General features: G+C 40.4%; 1 non-coding gene across 1 annotated transcript; it reads right to left on the bottom strand.

Moving 5' to 3' along the window:
* Nucleotides 1-1,477: 1,477 nt before the first annotated feature.
* TRNAK-CUU lies at nucleotides 1,478-1,550 on the bottom strand. Its single transcript has one exon. It is a non-coding gene; the product is annotated as a tRNA-Lys (tRNA).
* Nucleotides 1,551-7,180: the final 5,630 nt, after the last annotated feature.

Genomic DNA, 7,180 nt, shown 5'->3' on the forward strand with positions numbered 1-7,180 from the left:
AGCCACACATTTATGGCCAACTAAGCTATGACAAAGGAGGCAAAGGGGAAAAGAACCTCTTCAGTAAGTGGTCAGGAAAACAGGACAGCTACAAGCAAAAGAACGAAACTGGACCTCTATCTTACACAGTACACAAAACTTAATTCGAAATGGGTTAAAGACTTGAACATAAGACATGAAACCATAGTATACCTAGCAAAAAAAAAAAAAAATAGGCAGTAAGCTCTTTGACATAAGCAGTATTTTGGGGGACAAGTCCCCTCAGGTAAGGACAACAAAAGCTAAAATAAATAAATGGGATTACAGCAAACTCAAAACCTTTTGCACAGTGAACGAAAAGGCAACCTACTGGGTGGGAGAAGATATTTTCAAATCATACATCTGATAAGGGGTTACTATCCAAAATATATAAAGAGCTTACAGAGTTTAATATAAAAGAAAACCAAACAACCTGATTAAAAAATGGGTAGAGGACTTGAGTAGACATTTTTCCAAAGAAGATACTGGTGGCCAATAGTACAAGAAAAGATGTTCAACATCACTAATCACCAGGCAAATGTAAATCAAAGCCACAGTGAAAAACCACTTACAAACCTGTCAGCTTGGCTATTATGGAAAAAAAAAAAGACAAAAAAAAAAAAAAACCCACCCCAAAACCCAGAAACAACCCATGTGTTAGAGGGTGTGGAGAAAAGGGAATCTTTGTACACTGTTTGTAAGAATACAAATTGGTGCATCCACTCTGGAAAACAATGTAGAGGTTCCTCAAAAAATTAAAAATAGAACTACCATAGGATCTAGCAGTTCCACTTCTGGGTACTTACCTGAAGAGAACAAAAGCACTAATTCAAAGAGATATATGCCCCTTTATATTCATTGCAGCATTATTTACAATAATCAACGCATGGAAACAACGTAGGTGTCCATCAATAGGTGAATGGATAAAGAAAATGTCATATACATAGACAATGGAATATTACTGAGCAGTAGAAAGAATTTTGAAATCTTGCCATTTGCTTCAGCATAGATGGACCTAGAGGATATTAGGCTAATTGGAATAAAACAGAGAAAGACAAATACCATATGATATCACTCGTATATAGAATCTGAAAAACACAACCAATGAAGAAACAAAACAAACACTCATAGATACAGGAAACAAACTGTTGGTTACCAGAGGAGGGAGGGGTTGGGGGATGGGCAAAATAGGTGAAAAGGATTAAGAGGTACAAACTTCCACTTATAAAGTAAGTAAGTCATGGTAAGTACAGCATAAGGAACATAGCAACAATATTGTAATAACTTTGTATGGTGACAGATGGTAACTAGATTCATCATGGAGATAATTCTGTAATGCATAAAAATATCAAATCACCATGATGTACATCTGAAACTAATAGGACATTGTATATCAATTATACCTCAATAAAACATTCCTCTTTCATTCTTTCTTTCTTTCTTTTTAAAGTAAGCTCTATGCCCAACGTGGGACTTGAACTCATGACCTTGAGAACAAGAGTCCCATGCTCTACCAACTGAGCCAGCCAGGCACCCCTCAATGAAATAACTTTTTAAAAATAAAATCCTTCAACTGAGAAAAAAAATCTGCCATAACATCCTCTCAGGGAGCAAAAGGACTTAATGTATGCTCATTAGCCCTCATGAATTTTAGAATTTTATATGGCATAATAAGGTTCATCAGTGAAAATGAAAATATCAGACATAAAGGATATATCATCATAGACTTTCTAAGCAGTGATCCCTGGAATAAAAAAGTGAGAGGGGAGGCTATAGGAGCTTCTCAGGAGTCAGTACTGAGCCTTTTTTCAAAGAGTTGCTATTTTAAGGTCAGCTCTTATTTAAATATTTCTGGTACTGAATAAACAGGGGAACTTGGGTAAGCCTGAGTCAGCTTCACACCCTCAACTGACTTCATCAACCAAGACATATTCTAACTCGGCCATTTTATGAGACTGTGAAAGTGAGATCTATTTGAGGAAGAAGTGATTTGGTTTGACCTTCAAGCAGTGGAAAAGAAAACACTTGTCGCTTCAGGAGCACTTCCTCAGAGGAAGCTCTGCCTCAGACAGTTGAAAGCCACTGGCATTTCCCAGGCTCCTGAAATGTCAGAAATATTGGCTCTAACATTTGTATTCATGAGGACTACGTGTTTGAGCATTATTGGTGGGCAACTTTGTTAGTCTGAACCAGTTCGTCTGAAGCTCTTATCAAGTTGTTTATTTCCTTAGCTTTCATGGTCTAAGATGAGCAGTCAGTGTCATATGTTGTGACAAGGCTTCTGGAAATTCCCTTCTCCAAAGCTACAAGATGTGGGTGGAGAGAATGAAGAACCAGATTTCCTAAATCTTAATCCAGTCCCCCAGACCTGGTGTGATCTTCTTACTCTATTCCAGAGTCAGATATCCCATGGCATGATCACTGAGGCAAGATTTGGTGGGTTTAGTGTCTTTCAGGGAAATAGACAACATCAAGAAACTTCCTGCTCTGGTGCCACATGGTATGAATGATTCTTAAATACACCACAGATTACAAAATGGCCATGATTTGCAAACATGCATTTTAAAATAAGTTTTTTTTCTTTATATTACTGGAAGTAATGTCATCAGATATAAAATAAGCAATAGCAAAGTCTCTTCAGGAACCTCTAGGCTTGTAAACGCAATCCTGAAAAGAGAGAGTGTTGTCACCCATTCCAGAATAATTAGAAGGTATTTAAAAAGTAGAAGTTGACCTTCAAAGAGCTTAAAAAGTCTTGGGAAGTGGAACCTGTTCTAGAATCCATGGCTTTCTGGATTCAGGGACAAGAGTGCTTAAAAAAGATTGTGGATGAGCAGATATAAGCCACACCTATAGATGCCCAGGGCCCGTCTTCCACATGAAAACTTTGATTGAAATGCACAGAATGCCCAATGGAGTAACAGCCTTGAGTCATTTGTATCCAAAATAAACTCTGGGTAATGGCGAGTCACCTTAAGGATATGGTGCAAAAGGTTAGGGATAATGAGTTTACACTCAAAAGATCACCACCCTCGTCCCAAACTGGTACTGATCCTTAATCTACCACCAGTCACTCCCCACCTTCCCTCCTCTTGGAATTTATGGAAGAAAAACAGATGCTACCACCAGGATGTGAATTAAGTAATCAAACTGTTTCTCTAGTTAATATCAGGGCCATCGGTCTCCCATGGTTTTGCTTACTTATTATTTGGCTAACTTTGGAGGGTCCCTGAGGAGTGATTACTCTAGAAGTGAGAATGCCTTTTTTAATACACTACTTTTTGTGGCCATTTTCTTAAGTATTTACTATGTGCCAGGTTTGGGGCTAGGCATTTAACGAACATTATTCTTACAAAAGATCCTGAGATGTGGGTATGCCTATTTTACAGATAAGGAAAACTGAGTCTCTGAGGCTAAATGACTTAACCACGGTCCCTGGGACTTTAACCTAGGTCTGTGTAACTCCACTGTCCTATTCTGCCTATACTTCATCACACCTTTAACCAGTCATAATGTTTTTCTCCATACTTAAGTATAAAACTATGGCTCTTCCTCAAATAACTTTTAAATGTTTTCCACTAGGGTTTAGGGGTTCATACTCATTCATTATCATTGTTTAATTCAGTTCCCGTTGGGGCTAGCTTTTTCCCTTGTTCAACTGGATGTGACTTTTCCTCCAGCCAAACTAAAATATTTCATGTTCTCACATACCCTGCACACTTACCAGTGTGTAATCTTTTGTGAGAGCAGAAAGATGGGAATGGTGGGTAGAAAGAGCTGCATGGGGTCCATCTTTTGTGCAGTGTTGGGGCAGGTAGAAACTGAAGACATTGTTATAAGAATGCTGTGTCATACATGAGGCATGTGACATAACTTCATGTCTATGTGTATGACCCTGGAGGGCAAAAGGCCACTCTCCGCATTTCTCCATAGAGAATAATAGGTCTTCAATCCCGGGAGTCAGAAGGGACCATGATGCCATCATGGTCTCCACTGTAGTGGCTTTGGGTGCACTGGAGATCAAAACCTAGGAGGATATGCCATATTCACAGAAGGGGTGGTGGCTCGGCAGGGTGGGCACGATTGGGGTGCTTCCACTTTCAAAATACTGGATAAAGAACAGAATGGAAGAATAATTGAGGACAGCGCACGAACACATGTAAAACACCCGTGTAAGGTCCTAGAAGTGGCTGCAATGACTTGGAAGGGAGATAGTTCCGGGGATGAGGCCCAACATTTTCCAGAGTTATAAAAGAAATACAGGTGATCACCATTTTGTGATCTTACCCTGATTTGTGCCATCCAGCTGGTGGGGTTTGGACAAGGTTGAAGTATAGCTCGTTCATTTGGGAATCATGTATCAAAAACCTCATATGCTCTAGACACTGTACAAAGCTCTGAGGATCCCAAACAAATAAGGCCCTGGCCTCTGAAGACTTACAGCCTGATAGCACATCTACTCCTTATTTCTACAAGAGGTTTCGTTTTGGATATGTCAAGACTTTTGCCCTAAGATGGCCACCATGGCCACACAGACTGTGTCCTGCACAGAGAATATGACATCAATGGCAGCCCCCTGAGTTGTGCATTGCACAGTCCCACCTGGTGACCCTGTTGGCTCACATATTCTTCACCTAAAATACCTTCCCCTGCAACTTTGCCTTCCAGCTCTTTCCAGATGCATCTCTGATCTGAATTCTCTCCATCCTTGCATGCTCTCTTGACCAAAACCCCCAAGGCACTCCTGTTTCCTCAGGTCTCCTTTGGCCTAGTCCTTCTGCAATGGAACCTGAAAATTAAATGGGACCTCCCTGGTTCCTTTCTCATTGAATATTCTCTTATACTATTATTTTACCCTTGTGTTGTTATTTAGTTTTTGGTGAGCCTGAATCTTATCTCCTTGCATGTGTTTCAGCTGTAAGAATAGGGAATATGTCATATCCATCTTTGTGTCTCCCTACAGGATTTGCACATAATTGAAATTCAATAGGACAAAAGAAGAAAGTGCTATTTAAAATGAGAGACCTTTTAAAGAGTGAAAGATGCCAACTGAAATGGAGTGTCTGTGACAAAAATCTTCAGCCAATACGTTTTTCAAATTCTTTCAGTTGTTGACTTTCAAATATTTATGCTAATGACAACCAGGAAAAGCAAAAGATTTTGGAAATGTACCAAACCCAAGACTAATTCTAGCCAACTGATTCTTTTCACCAAACTTTCTGCAAGAACATCTAACAAGGAGAGGCTCAGGCACCACTGATCCCTTGCAATCCCTTGCAATTCTCTGCTGAGGAGTCAAGCATGGCTTTTTCTCAAGTTCAGACCATTAGTGGGAGGTCCAAAATATGGTGATCTGAGGGTAGAGGAGAAAGGAAGGAAGATAGAGATGCAAAGGGGGAAAAAAAAGCAAAAGATCTGAAAATACATACTTAATTGTTGATACAGAGCTTGGATTTAGAAACTTAGGAAAGATCAACTAAGTTATTTTCAATTAATTACTTAAGTAATTTTACTCTTATAAAGAACAGCTGCTTTAGCTACAGAAGAAAGGAAGGGAGGGAGGGATGGAGGGGGAATGGAAGGAATGAAAGGAGAAAAAGAGAGAAGAAGAAGGACAGGGAGAGCAAGAGCAAGAGAGTGAGAGAGAGCATGAAGCAGGAGGAGGAAAGGAGGAATCTCCAAACAGAGCACTGTTTGCCTTCGGGTATTTTAGCAAAGCTCAGTATGCTTTAATTGACATATGAGTCTGGAATGCTCTGAAACTCTGACTAAGGGGATGGCCTCCCTGAGTAATTTAAGCTTCCTTTCTCATTCGTAACCTCAACCACAAGGTTAAACTGGCACCCTGTTCTTTTTTAATTTCATGAGTAAAAAATGCACCAAAAACCATCCCTCTAGCCAGAATGAGTGATATTTCCTCCAGATCTACTTTCTGACAAATAGTACATCCTAAACCAGGTAGCTGACTAAGTCCTTAGTCACAGAAACAGAAGTTTTTCATCTGAAGTCAGTCTCTCACTCTCTGAATTGGCCAGGCTGCCCCATCCGCTCTGGGACACTGGAACCCCATGAGTAAATTAGAAACTACCTTCAGGGCAGTGGGACACTTAGAGAAAAACCCTAACATCCTGTACACTGTGAATGCAGCCCCATGCCAGGACATTTAAGAAAGAAAATGCAAATAGTTTGACATAAACTAAGAATTAGTAGCTTTTGTGCTCTAATAAGAGGGAGCCTGGGAAGACCCTAATGTCATCTTCCCCCACAGGCCTGTGGCCTCCTGAGCTAAGGCTCTAATCCCTCCTCAAAGGTCAAGTGATTAAGGCCCCTACAATGTTGTTAATCACATTTTCATGCGACTGTCTAGCCTCAAAGAAGGTTGGGAGAGAAAGAGAGGGATAGAACAAGAACAATGTGGGTTAGTGGATACATGAAAGATCCTAAAGCAGAATCTTGGAGAGCTGGGCGCCTTTGGGAAAATCATTTTGCCTCTCCGAGCACCATATATACACATGTGGCTATTGATTTAACTCAGTGATTTTTGCCTTTCTCTGCCCTTCCCTCCTTTCTTTCTTCCATTCTCTCTTCCCTTTCCTTCTTTTTTAAAAATAACGATTTATTTATTTATTTGAGAGAGAGACAGACAGACAGAGAGTGAGGGCTGGGGAGGGGCAGAGAGAGGGGGAGAAGCAGACTCTGCGCTGACCGTGGGGCTCATCTTACCACTCCAACTCTGAGATCCTGGCGTAAGCAGAAATCAAAAGTCAGATGCTTAACTGACTGAGCCACCCAAGCGCCCCTCCTTTCCATCTTTTCTACAAGAATTTGTTGAGCTCCCGCTATGGTTTTGTTCTAGGCATTGGGAATATAACTGTGAACAAAGTAGGTGATGTCGCCATTCTGTGTAGGTTACATTCTAGTGGGGGTTACAGCAAGTAAGTAAATGGAAACATAATACAGATAGTCCTCACTTTGCATAGTTCTGAGATACATGAATTTGGGGCACCACGGTTTATTTAACAACAGTCCCCCAACAACACACTTCAGATTTCAGTCTGAAATTAATTATGAGTAATTGCCCAATGTACAAATTTCACTTTGCTCTCCAGTCCACCAATTGCTATGATCTACAAATGACAGGTGCCTGTTATGGTCAATGACC

This window comes from Mustela putorius, unplaced genomic scaffold (assembly GCF_011764305.1).
Source record: "Mustela putorius furo isolate JIRA1106 unplaced genomic scaffold, ASM1176430v1.1 tig00003903_pilon_pilon_pilon, whole genome shotgun sequence".
NCBI classification, from domain to species: Eukaryota; Metazoa; Chordata; class Mammalia; order Carnivora; family Mustelidae; genus Mustela; species Mustela putorius.